Genomic DNA, 14,623 nt, shown 5'->3' with positions numbered 1-14,623 from the left:
GGGTTTTATCAATATGTATTCGATGAATGCAAAAAACAGTACTTTCTATTTGGCTTGTTGCTGGATGCTTTTGAGAATGTTATAACAAGTATGGGAGCTTTTGTCGAAACCGACCTGAACGCTCTATAACTATGAAAAAGGTGTTCAGAAATCAAGCTTGGCAATGCCTGGGACAGTTAGAGCAAAAATTCTACCCCTGAAATATTAGATTACTAGATTTAATTTTTAATTTATTTAAGGTAAAGAGAACTTGCATTAGTGTTGCGAAAGAGTTTCGGAGATAAATTGAACTTCAACGACGGGAATTTATTACAAAAACCCTCTTTGACAAAACATAACAAAACAGCCGCAATAATAATGTTGAAAACCGAGAATTGTGCAGCGAAAAAAGCACAAAGCTATTTTCCGACAATTTTCACGTTGGCAAATTTGTGGCGCCGGGCGTACATCCTACGCCAGCCGTTCAAAATATATATTCACTTTGAACACGATCCCTTTTCGCTATTTTTGCATCACGAGCACACTTTTATTTACTTAAATATAGTCAAAAGGCTTTTAGGCTTGCTAGAGGCGCATATTGAGAACGATCCCAGAAGAGAAATGCGCCGTATCCCTTATGCCACAACGCGAACTCGGCGTAAATTTATCCCTTTTGAAGGAATAGAGGGACGTTGTGAGGAGGCTAAATCTAGAGCAGGTGGTCGAAACTGAACATGGAACATGGCAGGTCTCACACAATAAACCACGAATTATTTTTATTTGATAAAGAAATTGAAACCAGACTTTGAAATGAATAGCAAACTGCACTTTATTTCATTCGTTTTTTATGTGAGGCATAATATAAATTTGAAAACTCGCTTCCTTCATCAGTTTGTATAATAAAAATAAGGTGCTGTCGCTATTTGCCAGTTGTTTCATTTGCTACTTTTGAAGATTTTCGAAGCAAGCAGAATCTTATTTAAGCACTTACTTAATATTAGAGAAAAGGATTTTAAGAAGGATGTCGCCAAGCCTGTTTAAAAGTTTTCGAGATTTTTAACCCATTTTTAAATATATTTTTATCAATTTGCTGATAGTACTAAACCTATACAGGAAACTATCAAGGACTTCTTCTACTACGTAAAAACACAATGTTTTAACACTCGCTCACCTGATCACTTCGCATCATTTCGAATTGTGGTAAATCGACTATTGAACACTCGCTAATTTTTCAAAATTTTCGCAGTAAAATTAGCTATAAAATTCAATGAACTAGTTAGTCACTGATCGCTATTATAGAATACAAAATTGTTGTACGTGTACAAAATCTAACCAGATATTTTTAATCTAAAAATAAGTGAACTTAATACTTACTTACTGACAATTGGGGATTTAATTTGAAAACATTTACGGAACTGAAATAGAATTTAAATGAGAAAAAAATTAATTTCACACAATTATCCATGTGAAGCTATAAAAGTATTCTGTGTTTCAAAATTGATCTTAGCCAGCAGATATGAAAAGGTTTTGCTTAAATAAAACCTAAACTTTATCATTTATAGGCTTGCATGCACTCTTAATAAGAATCATATTAAAAGTGTTAGAAGAATGATATTACTATTAAAACTTCAGATGTTTAGAATTTTTTCCAGATTTATCACTGAAATGGCTAGCCCTCATCATTGAAAAACACCACGCATTAAACTAACTGAAAAAAAATGAGAAAAGCTAATACCTAACCAACATAATTAATTTTGACTGAATAAAGAAACTAAGAGAGAAAAACTGGTAAATCCCTAAAGTAATAACAATTATCGTCCTACTTGGAAAATGTACGTTGTGGGTTTGTCTGGCACTTTTAAGAAAGAAGGACTCGAAAGTACCTACGCTTGAAATAGAAAGTAGAAAACAAGACTAAAAGCTGCGAGAAGGAATAAAGAGCGACAAAAACGATATCAAGAATGAAGAAAAAGACACACAGCTTGGACGTCATTGAGAGTTAGTGTCTTGATTGATGGAAACTACAAAAAAAAAATTCAGATATAAGTAAAAAAAAAGTGGAAACAGTGGCAGATACCATACCAGATGTTCCATTCAAGGGCAAATTTCTTGATTAACCATAAAAATTAAATAACAAACCCTGATAAAGAACGCAAAGGAATAAGATAAGAAGGACTTTTCGGGTCGCAGAGGGCGAATTAAACACTAACTAATAAGTTAATTGAAATGAGAACCCGAACAAGATCGATTGGAAAGCGCAAAAATATAGATTATTCACTTTTATAAGTGCTTAATAGCATCAAATAAATTTGTTGGTGGTTATGAAAAGATCATCTGATTATTTCAAGCAATCAGGCGTTTGAGGGTAACCAATTGAAGTTTGATATCGTAGTGAAGAGGGATGTTTTTTGGGTATTTTCCTGCTTAACGAGCAAAAGTTACCGGAAATTAACTTAGAGACATGCAATCCAGGTAGTAACTCAGGCGGTCGTTTTACAATATAGGCGACCAATGTCCATACAAATCTATTAACAATATTTCTCTCAATTTTTTGCAAATTTCAATTTGAACGGAAATTACCTCCAGCGCAATTGTCTGTCGCTGAAAAATTAAATTTGATTTTTGTCGGAAAAAATAAACGAATTCCAGTTGTTCGGGATAAATAGCGAAAAAAAACTATTTTCACTTCAGTTTTATTACCTGATACCAGATCTAATTAAAAAAACAATTTCATTTCAATGCAGCTTTTCATCGACATCATTGGAGAGTTCACCGAAACGAAGAATGAAAAATCTGATAAATACCGTGCACCCGTGTGTGATTCGTAGCCACATTTTAAATGGTGAATATGTTTTGTAGCATTGTAATTTACAATTATTTTAGTTTTTTTTTAAATCAAAATAATTATCAATCTTTTAATTAATGTACATGATTTAGCTGTTATTGTTGGAAGAACAGAACATTTTGATTTTGGAAACTTGTCGGATATTGAGATGGTCAGTTCTACTATACCGAATGTACGAGAAATTGCAGGCATTGCAAAGGCTGAACGAACAATTATTAACAGAAAGTCAACTAATAGACGGAAATGCCTTGGACATCTATAAACAATAGTTGTGTCGAAAAATGTGTTCAGACATATCGGTTCTGAAACGGTCCCGCCGGCTTTTTTTTATCGAATTAGCCACGTCGAGAAAGGTTTCAACTCTGGTCAATGTATTCCATGTTACGAACAACCTGACGCTTTAGAGAACGAGTTGGCGTTTTAAAATGTGGAAAATTAATGGATGTTTTAATCGCCAGAAATAGCCTAAGTTGCAAAGTAAACTTGCGACATTGGGAACAATTCCGAGTAGTCTAAGTCCAATCATACATACGGGCAAACTTTGAATTAGACAAAAAAAAACATCTAAAAGAGCCTCTGAACTTTACAGTAATCTATATTTAATTATTGTTCACCGTCCAGTTACTTTTTTCACAGAAAGCAATAACATTAAAAGCAAATATAACAGGGGAAAATTAACCGTAATAGCGGTTTTAATAGATAGTATAGCCGCACCAAATTATAACAGTCCATGTTTAATGTGGCCCTTAATGCGATTCTATGGAACATTTCGACGAACAAACAAATTTAGTAATTTTTTTTTATCGTAAACTGCTGAAAGCCGGTCTTTACAATACAAATCAAATTAGGACTATTGATCGCAATGATGCATTTAAACTGTGATTATATAGTTATACTAGTTGTAAACAATTCTGATTTATTTTCCTGACTGAGTGTACTTGTTATTATATTCTCATGTTTCCTGGTCTCAGTCAAAGTGTGAAGTAAAAATTTTGAATATCGTTTATTGCATTACGTTTCGGCGAGACAACAGCGCCATCATCAGATTTAAAATTTACACAAACTCATGATTGGTAAATATTAACGTTCTTTTAGGTCTTTGCCTTATTGAAACCTTAAATTTGTCTTAGACACGAAGGCAAAGACCAAGTCTAGACAAGTCTAGACCTTCACACCTTAACTGAGACCCAAGAAAGATAAGAATGTTGTAAACAATACTTGAAACTCATTGGTGCACAGTATTGATATCTTCGGAATAGCGAAATACAACATGCTGCATTATATTCGATGCTCATTAATTTCGCTTAAATGGTTTAACATTTCGTTCTATAAGTGCCTTTTAAAATGTTTGCTTCATCAGATGAACATTATCAGGGTGATTTCTATTCGATGAAACCTCGTTGTTGAATAACATTTTGCTTTATTATTCAAGGAGTTTTTCATCAAGATTAAAAGATTTCACTTTTGAACTTCAACAGTCTCAATTTAACTGAAATAGGCAATTTCGCAAATAAAATGTAAACTTTAAGTTTTGTTCACTGATTGCTCTTTAAATAGACACGTTTTTCTCGCTGATGTTTTTGCCTATATTCACCCCAATGACAAACCCCTGCCCTAAAAACGAAGAAATATTATGTACATAATTTCACGCGCTATTTAGTTTGCATTGTAAAGTTTCTGTATACAAATGCGAACTAAAATCGTCTGCTTTAAAACAGTAAGGAAATATGTACGTTTCTACGGAGATTTATTTTATGGTTATTGACGAAAACTTTATGGAAAAGTCGAGAGTTTGAAAGGATATTTCGTTTTCCTTTTTCGATGACGAGCCAAAGTTTCGAAACTCGACCAGAAAAGAGAGCGTGTTGACTTAAAACTCCTTTACGCTGTTGCTTCTACTAGCGAAGGCATTTTGAATAATAACGCAGCAAATGGGCCTATTCATACGATAATGTAGCGTCTGTTACGCCTGAAAGAGCTACCAGGACTTTTGGGAATTGCAAGGTTGCCCCTGTTTGTTGCAATTGTTATTTTACAGTAATGCCGCTTTCATTACGGGAACGATATTTATTTATGTTGCAAATTGATTGAATCAGTATTCATTAGTGTTATGAAATTTATTTTAACTTCTATATAAGTTAATTTACAAATTATTTAATCTCTGCTTTCCAACATTTATCTAGAAAAAGTTGGTTATATTTGTACTTAGTTCTAAGGTTGGAGCAATAGTTCTACTTTGTTTGGTTGAAATATTCCACATATTATTCGGTATAATTGGACACCGTAAATCGTAGCAATCCCGATTTCTTCTGAAGATCGATTTATTTTTAGCACTTAAAATGCCGTTCGCCAATTACTACCACAAACATAAAAACTCGTTGCTTTTAATTAACCGTGTTTTTCCTTAGTCCAACTTACAACGCTTTTTTGAAATCTGTTTTTCACTTATTTTTGGTTCCTAAGCTTAGTACATACAAACTTGTCCTGGAAAAGACATGTTAGTTTCGCTGTGTAAATGTTTGTATCTTTTGTTTAGGTATGCGTTATTTATATCTCATGTTTTCTGTTAGTTATTTTTAATTTACAATTATCATGGTAACAAATATATTTTGTGTATATGCCTTCAACCATATTACTAGCAGATTTAGCAATACTTATACAGAAAAAAACAGTGGCATTTAGAGAATGTCTTCATTGACGACTGATTATGTCGTATAATTCTTCTTTAAGGTTTACTCAAATTGTATTTTAGATAACACTTTTGGACACCCATTATTGCGCCTTTTCAGAGGTGATTGAAATATACTTGTTTTTATTGAGTTTATAATCCACAACTATAAGAATAAAACAATGCAAAACTTCATATTTAAATATAAAAAAAATATTTTGATTTAGAAAACGACGTATAAGTATATCACGGTTATCCGGATAGCATAAAAATAACAGTAAACAAAGTAAAATGAAAGCAATTGAAACGTCTGCTATTGTTAGTAAATGTTGAAATATTTACCTAAATATGTAAAAGAAAAAATAATCTGAAACCGATTTTGAAAAATTACTGTTTTTATTTTTTAGCATTTTGAAACGAAACTGCGTGTTAGAAAAAACACGTTATCCCTAGAACATTCAGAATGTTCTAAAAACTATTATGTCCTACATAAACAAAAATCAACATGCCGATTGAACACATCACTATACCCAAACGACTAAAATGTGTATACAAAATCCTCATAGTTAAACATTAATGTTTCAGACCTTACGGTTTCTGACAAAACTTGAAAGTTTCATCCTCGGGCATAACTTTTCGATTCCAAATCAATAATTAAACCATGTTGTCTGGTCGACTTTACTAGATTTTCCTAGATTTTGAATACATGTTTTCCAATAAGTTTTCACAAGTTGAAAATTTGGATTAAACAATTTATATTAAAGCCATCAGTTCCCTACTCGTGAGAAGATGTAGTTACAAAACTCTTGAAAAAAATAGGTTGGGTTTTCATTCAAGATGTGATCAGCTAAAACAAAAAGTATGCAGACTAAGATAAATGCAACATAAACCAATAGTCATGCTGTATCTCACGTCGATTATTCAACCGTTTGCGCAAAAGATTATTTACTAAAAAATTGCATACATTTCTACCTCAAATTCAGCCTGTGATATGTGTGAATTTTGACGAAACTGCCATTTAAAATGTTCGCATGCATTATTGTCGATTAAACACCCGAAAATTTGCCATATATAATAACAATACACAAATCCTCACTAAAGTTACATTTTTTCAACCTTCAATTCTACAATATAATAGCACTCTTTTAACTGAATTGTTTTATTTTTCAGTTCCAAGTGCTTTTTCAAAAGCTCACTTCAGCTCTATTTTTGCGATGTATTAGAGAGCCTTCCAGCTCTTGCAGCATTATACAATAACTTATAAGTGTTGAGCATTTCCACGTTTTTCCACATAAAAAATATAGAGCATTTCCGGTTCAGTTAAAGAACTTCGTAGTTGTTACCAGAGACTGGCTGGCCGCACTTTAGAGGGCCGCCATGCGGAAGAAGTAAACCTGTTTTAGACACCCATTAACTGCGGATTTTATAGAAAAAGCTGTAAGAGCGTAGCAATTTAAAAGCTCTGAATAAGAAACACATTTTGTATATCACAAGCCTTCGGTTTCGTATGACTCTAATAGCGATCAATTTTGTCTGTGAGAACACAATGAATCGTCGGAATGGATAAATGTCTCAGCTCAGTTACGTGAGACTATGGACAATCTAGCTATTGCAGCGTGTCGCCCTTATTGAACTGCAGGGTGGAGAGAACATAATTGACTTTATCCTAGTAAAGGCACGGAAACGAATCAAGTACCGTGAAATTTTCCTTCCAGTTCGTTCAGTTTGCAAATTTTAGAAAATTAGTTGAAATAAATTAAATACGATATCAAGCAACAAGTTTAAATAGCTATTATTGAGACTTTCCACAGTTTTCAGTTTCAATTTTTCCGAATTTGCAAATCAAGTTGGGATTAGACTATTAAATAAATAGGAGTGTATAACATAATATTCAAAGTGTTTAAAAAATGCGACATCATAGCTAATGTATTTTTATATTGGAGCAACGTAATGCAAAAGTAAACAGAAAAACATGTATATTACTGAAAAGTCTTTTACGTAGAAATACTCGACAAATTCGTATCTATAAATAAAAATAAAATGAAAAATAAAGGTGCTTTCAATTTTTTAAAGAGGCAGAAAGTAATTAACTCAGAATACACAGAATCCGTAAAACTTCAAATAGCGCGAAACATACAGGGTGATTCAAAATTGGCGTCATTCCTCTGGAGGTGTTGTCTGGCGCTGTTATAGGAGTACAGAAAAAATAGTAAAATAAATTAATTGTTATTAAAAACTGAGAAATTTGCAAAAAACTAAATCAGAAATACGGCAGCAATGTTTTTCACGGTAATCTGCCTAATTAACATTGCGCAAATACCTGTGGCTTCGTAATAATTTAAAACTCCGGTAACCATGGAATTATACAGACTGACAATAAGATAGACAAGGATAAACGGTAAATTCAACAAGATTTTTTGACGAAATGTCAACCTGTTCTCATAACCTTGAATATGGGTGTTTTGTGCTCCAAACAAGCTAGTGCCTGTGTAATCTCCTTATTATCCACTCTTATCAAGCAGCTTCTCGTATTCAGTTAATTAACTCCTGTTCCATTTGTATCTCCTTGTGCTGTGTGTATCGTACAAACGTGGTAGGAATGTAGGCCTTTCTCAGTATTTATTTGGGGCTTGGGAAAGTGTCCTGAGTGCCCCTGGAAGGCCCTAATTCGATTATGTCCAATACTTGTTCCTCTGTGTCTGGAACCCGAACATCGATTGTCGTCCACTATCTTCTATCTTCATTCTTTCAGCTTCTGCCATGTTACTGTAGCATTTCCCCTGAACTAATAGCATATCCGCAAATTCGTGAAAGGAAATTCAAAGTAAGTTTGTTCACAGTTTGACAAATTACTGTTATTATTGACAAGGGCTATCCACCTGTAACTGTCTGTTAATGACAAAAAACATTATTGCCGCTCTGCCTTTTCATCAAAAAATTGTATAAGAGAACTTTTTTGATATAAAAAATGTTCGTAATTTGAAGCGAAAATCGTAATTTTTCTTTTTGAATGCTTAAGTATTCCGAGATGCTACCAATTAAACATGGAACAATTTCAAAATAATGCTTAATAACAAAGTTGAAATTCGATCTTCAACTGTTAATATCTTCTAGAAAATATCGAAAAAAAAATTTCAATATTTTTCTCGTACTCCCCAAGGGAGCTTCTATCACCCCTTAAAAAGAATGACGCCAATTTTGAATCACCCTGTATTTGTTTATGAGATAATCTCTCTCATTATCTGTTGACTGAGAGTATGAGTAAATAAGTAATATTGTTTTCCACAGCGCGGTTTTGCCTTTTTTATTGTCTTCTATAAGGGATTTCTAAGCCGTTAAGAATTTTATTTATATTCAATTAATTAAACTAGAAGCGTTTTAACCAATTCCCAATTAGCGTAGAAGTTCGTATCTATGTACGAATACGCTCGATAATAACTAAAATATACAAAAATTGTAGTAGTAAAAATATGTTTTAGATCATCAAAAGACTTAGAAATTACACACTCAAATACGCCTGTTTCGTCTATTTTGTAAGATATATTCCGTGTGATGAAATGCTACTTTGATTATAGAGTCAACATTTTTTGAGAGAAAAAGATGAGTTCTATATTTAGCTCAAGAAACCCTTGATTTAGCTACTTCTTACATGAGACAAGAAATAATCTAAATGAGTGCAACGTAGCGGATATATTTTTTTTATAATTCATACATTCTCCCTCACTCACATCAAGTGCTTCAATACTATTTAGAAAATGCTCGAATACATGCTTTGCAATTAACCGTAATAAAACCCTTATGTCATCACAATTTTTCAGCACAACAGATTCTAATTAAATTTCAAAAAATACATACAGGCGCTGTTTCACATACACACGGTTTTCTTAAACTCAGCTATTCTAAAAATTCAAACATCATTGTTCAACGTTTACGAAAACGTTTCCTATAAATGTATTAAATTTGACATTTTGGCGTTAATTTTCACTTTTGTTTTCAAACAAATGGTGAGACTTTTACAACAAATATTTATTTATTACTTACATACTTTTTTAACCATAAAATCTATTTCAGATTATTACTTTGTTTCTGTGCCATCAATCTGACAAAGTTTTTTTTATATCTACCCATAAAAAAAACCGCTCTAAATTCATCGCTTATAAACTATCACTTGGAATTTGTCATCTCAAGAAACGCCTGACCCTCATTATGTTTGGCAAGTTTAAGGTCGCCAGCTGTTATTTCGGATAACAAATTATTAACTAAAACCCCATAAATGTTCATAACAATTCGTAAGCTAGAGTTAGGTACAATTAGTGTTAAAAGGCTTTAAAATTATTGATGAACGAAAGTGAGTAAAACACTTTTAAAAAGTTAAAGAGAAAATTCTTGACTTTTTCTTCAAAAACAAGATTTGCTGGAACTTTTTGGGAATTTCCATAACGACCTGGACCATAACGATAGATATGCGCAATTGAATTTTTTGCGCATCATTATCAATCGTCCTGCATCCCTTTTTTAGCACTAACCACTCTAGATTCTATGCTACTGTCACTACAGGAACTTGCTGCAAAAATCCCGACTTTTCCACTTTTAGCGACACTATTGCCCGATTACAGATGGTTTAAACACTTAACAAGTACAATGCACCCACATGCATCGCGTCAGTGTTCCGTTTTTTTGGGGCTGCTCTATTCCCGATGCAAATATAATTAAGTTTAATCGTCATCGTTAACAGCTCCGGGGTTTTTAGAGTTCACTCTTAACGACTCCGGGCGTTTAATCTCGGTTTTTGAGAGGTGCGGGATTACAGAAAATTACGAGAAAATGTGCTTAAAGTCGGGCTCTGAATGCTAATTAATACAAAGGTCTGTGGGTTTTTTAAAACTGTTTCTTTTTTCGAGGACGGAAATTATTACCGATCTTCTGTGTTTGGGTATAGGCCACTGATATCGTACAAGAGATCGCAGTCACGAACTGAACTGGAATAAAGGAGGCTTCAAAACCCGCACTTTGCATAGAGCCACACGTTAGAGTCGTTTTATTGTATTTAATTAACTTAACACTCCCTTTCAGTGTCGACATTCTACGGTTTGCTTTTAGAGAAAGACTTTATTTAATACGAGAATTAGGACTGCCGACGATTTTAAATAATAATTTTCACTGAATTACTTTTGCTTCATCCCAATTTATAAACTTAAGCAGTTTTTACGCATTGTTCTTACATTTCAATTTTCTACAAAAACTAACTAAAGGTCTTTAAGAGCTTAAAAACTTGTCCCTTAACAGCTTTTGCTTATTGTTTTGTGTAAACTTGAAAGACTATTGCTTGGAATTTCGCGTTTGATGCAATTTGAAGTAATTTGGAGTGTTTTAATTTTTAGATCAGTTTTAACTGTTGCATAAAAAAGGTAAGAAAACTAGGGTGCTTCTTTTTTTCTCAACCAAGTTTAAGGCCGCAATAGCTTGTTGAGTTGTTGAGACACCAGAAAAAGTGTTTAATAATCTGCAAAATAAGAATAATGCAGATACATGTGCCAATAAAATGTAACCATTTAAAATATAGCAAATCTTAATACAGAGTGCTAAATGCGTAAAATGCACCCTTAAATAACAATTAACTGCAGAATAATTCGTAGTATCTGATTACGGTTCCCTTTTCTAAATCACTCAAGCTTTCATAAAGAAGCCGTTTCATATCATTTTTCACTTAATCTCAACGGAATAATAAAATAACGTAATAGGGACAACTATTCCGATTATTGCCTTCAACTGCCCGGAACATTTTTTGAGACAAAGTTTCCAAATAAAATAAATTTAAGTATGTTCGCTAGTTCGCAGTTGCAATTTGTGATCTTAAAAGCTTCGTTTCTAAAGTTTAAAGATGTTCATTAATTCAGATCTCATTGAATATTTGAAAAAAAACCTGATATCGTAATAACATTTAATATAATTGTGCCTTAATTAATTGATAAAACTTTCTTCAGTAACCTTCTCTTAAAGGATATTTTACTATTTTTTAAAATTAATAATGTTTTTTCTTAGTTAATTTTGCTCTAGCTAATCTGGGGTTTGTCATATAATATTATCCAGTTTAATTATTTTTCTCTCGGTTTGCTAGTTTAAAAAAATAATAACCATACTTTTTTAAGTAATGGTAGACATTTGGTTGAAAAAAATAATAAACAGACAATTAATAAACAGGCAACTAAAGTAATAAGAGAACTTTTAAAAATCGCTCCTTCAAAAAATATTTAGTTTAGAAATAAACCGTATTAATAATGTATTTCAACATATTTAGCATTAATTATAAGTTCTTCTGATGATAAATTTTGTATATAAAAATTACATAATATAAAATGTTTCCTATGTGGCCTTACCACGAGTAGGAAATATCGAGAAAAGGTTTTTAAAATGATTTACATTATTTTACTTGATAATAAAAACATTTTAAGTCAGAAATTAAGAAAAGCTCACTATGTGGGCCGTGATAGATAAAACACAGCCCTTCTTAAATATTAATTTAACTCTGTCTCCGTTTCCATTCAAAAATATTTAAGCGTCAATAAAATCGATCTAAAAACGAGGCTTTAGATCATTTTGGTATAAAAATTAAATTTCAAGCTTCACCAACTAGAATTCAAATTATCGATCATCTAGTGTACCTATCAACTACATGCAACTCACATGCAAGAGAATGTTGCCTATTCTCTTGCATGTAAGTCTTTCCGCATAGAATAATCCTGTGCAATATTTAACTAGCCTTAAACCATCCATTGATAAAGGCAACCAAAAACCAAACGCAAAGTTGCCTCAAGGCGCAATCCCATGTAAAGTCGGAAACTTTTCAATGCAGAGTTTGTTTAAATTTTAACAGGTGCATGTTTGTTCGTCGGTCGACTTTAACTTGCTAACCAGTCCGAAAGTAGTTTTCAAAGCTTTTCTGGTGCAAACAAATGCATTTAAAGTTTTGTTAGGGGAACATGTTAGAAGTTTAAAGGAAATAAAATTTGATGGTTTAGTTTTTGCTTTTATGGCTTTGGGTTTATCGTTGGAAACTCTTTCAGGCGTTATTATCACAAAATAAATATAAAACGAAAGTATTATTTCCATATTTTCACTGATGTTGAAGCAAACTCAGTTAGATGAGGGATGATGGAGAAAAACTATGATTCGAAGCGCAATATTCGGAATATTAAATATATCAGCATGTAAATGTGGAGCGATATCTTTTCAGTTCGGGAGAATCAAAAATAAAAGCCCATATAAAACCAAGCCACAAGGCACTTAACTCCTCGAGGGAGTCCTTCGTATCCAATCGGATTTTCCGCGAATCTCGAGCATAAATCTTTCGCCTTTTCCGCACCAGCGATTCCTTCGTGCGTCTGCTGTCGTCTCGGGACATCATTTACATTTGTTACACTTTTGTCTTCGTCCGGATGTTAGCGGACCATTATTTAAAAATGTCACTCTAATAGATCTACTCTTGTGTTAGGATATATTAGCACAATTATCCGGCAAATTGATGAAAGAACGGTAACATTACGATTTTTGTGCGATGAAAACTGTGTCCAAGAGCATCGTCATTGATAGCAGTTACAGGGTTGATACGACACAAAATTGAAATAAAGTTATAAACAAAATCACCTACAGAAAGTATAGATTAAATGTGTTGCCTTTAATATACAGGGTGAGCCAAAGTTGGTCTACTTCGAGAAAAGAAAGCAAATTAATGAAAAGTTTGCATACAAAATTATAAGCTTTGATTAAAATTGGTGCAAGTTTCCACTGGAAAACGTCCCGCTTTTATAATTTTTTGATAAAATGGGTATGATGTTAACAGACAATGCACACAGACTAGTGCTATTTTCCATATTAAAGACTATTCTAAGATTCATTACCAAAGTCTATTGCTCAAGAATATTCTGGAATTTCAAAATATGCCACAATCTAATAAAAACCTTGAATACGCAGCGTCTGGACGACTACGTTTTATTCGAATGATTTATTATCACTGGAACAGAGTTTTTGTCGTTTCCTCCAGTTTTTTGCACAAGACCTTTCCTATTCCATTGCTTACCGGTTTTAAGAGTTTTGTTCTATAGAATCCATTTTTCACAATAATAATAAAATGTGAAGTTATGTGTCTATTCTTGTCATAAAACCACTACAAACCAGATAAACGTAAGAATAAATGCACTAAAACAGAGGTCACAATAAATAGAGAAAAATGCAATTTTAGTAGACTTGCATGCCATAAAGTTTTAAATTATTCAACTCGATAAACATCAGAAAAGATGGCTATTTTCTGACTATATTCAAAAGTGTATTGGGTTTTTAAATATTCAGCTGATGTGTCTATTTTTGTCCTTCTGCTTAGACGCAAGTTTTATATCTACTAACCTAGAAAAACACAGTTTTGATCAATAGGCTCACTTGCAGAGTATGAGAAAAATATTGCACATTTTTTTCAAAAATTTTTAGAAGATATTAACAATAATTGAGGCGAAATACCCAAAAAGAAGTTTGTAAAAAAATATATTAGCAGTTGAAAATCGAATTTCAGCTTTGATAATAAATATTATTTGGAAATAGTACCATGTTTGATCGGTAGCCTATTGGAATACTTAAGCATTCGAAACGAAAAGAAACGCAACATCCATAAAATTACAAGAAATCACAAAGGAAATGGATATTTTGGCAAATATATGGAAACATTAAAAAGACTAGCCAGAAGCAATTACTGTTAATATGAAAGGGGATTATTAAAAAAACACTTTCTCCGTATAACCTGCAGAACCATCTACAATATAATTTTAAAGTTACCGTTGCCTAATAAAGAAACATTTTTTTTAATCACTGGAAGAGCATCTATGACAAATTGTTAAATAGCACTTTTGGGATTCATCCAATAAGTGAATTAAAAGTAGCTATTAGTAGATTTTCAATTGAAAAAGAGGTAGATTTGAACACTTGACTATACTATATACTGACCACTTTTGTCTTATGGAATGGAATGTTTTGTTGCCAATTTTGCCATCCATTTTTCAGACACAACATTAGTCCTTCCGTTAAAAACGTACGTTTTTCTATTGATGCTTGGATTTCTGATACTAAATATCCGATCTCATAAT

The 14,623-nt window shown here is 32.6% G+C and overlaps 1 protein-coding gene across 1 annotated transcript in view; it reads right to left on the bottom strand.

Moving 5' to 3' along the window:
• Nucleotides 1-14,623, bottom strand: part of LOC109539609 (polypyrimidine tract-binding protein 2) — a gene marked incomplete in the record, with an annotated part of 399,312 nt that overhangs the window by 64,858 nt on the left and 319,831 nt on the right.

This window comes from Dendroctonus ponderosae, unplaced genomic scaffold, assembly GCF_020466585.1.
Source record: "Dendroctonus ponderosae isolate FM_Combo_2020 unplaced genomic scaffold, Dpon_F_20191213v2 Dpon_F_20191213_5, whole genome shotgun sequence".
Lineage (NCBI taxonomy): Eukaryota > Metazoa > Arthropoda > Insecta > Coleoptera > Curculionidae > Dendroctonus > Dendroctonus ponderosae.
This window is presented reverse-complemented; position numbering and strand designations above follow the sequence as displayed.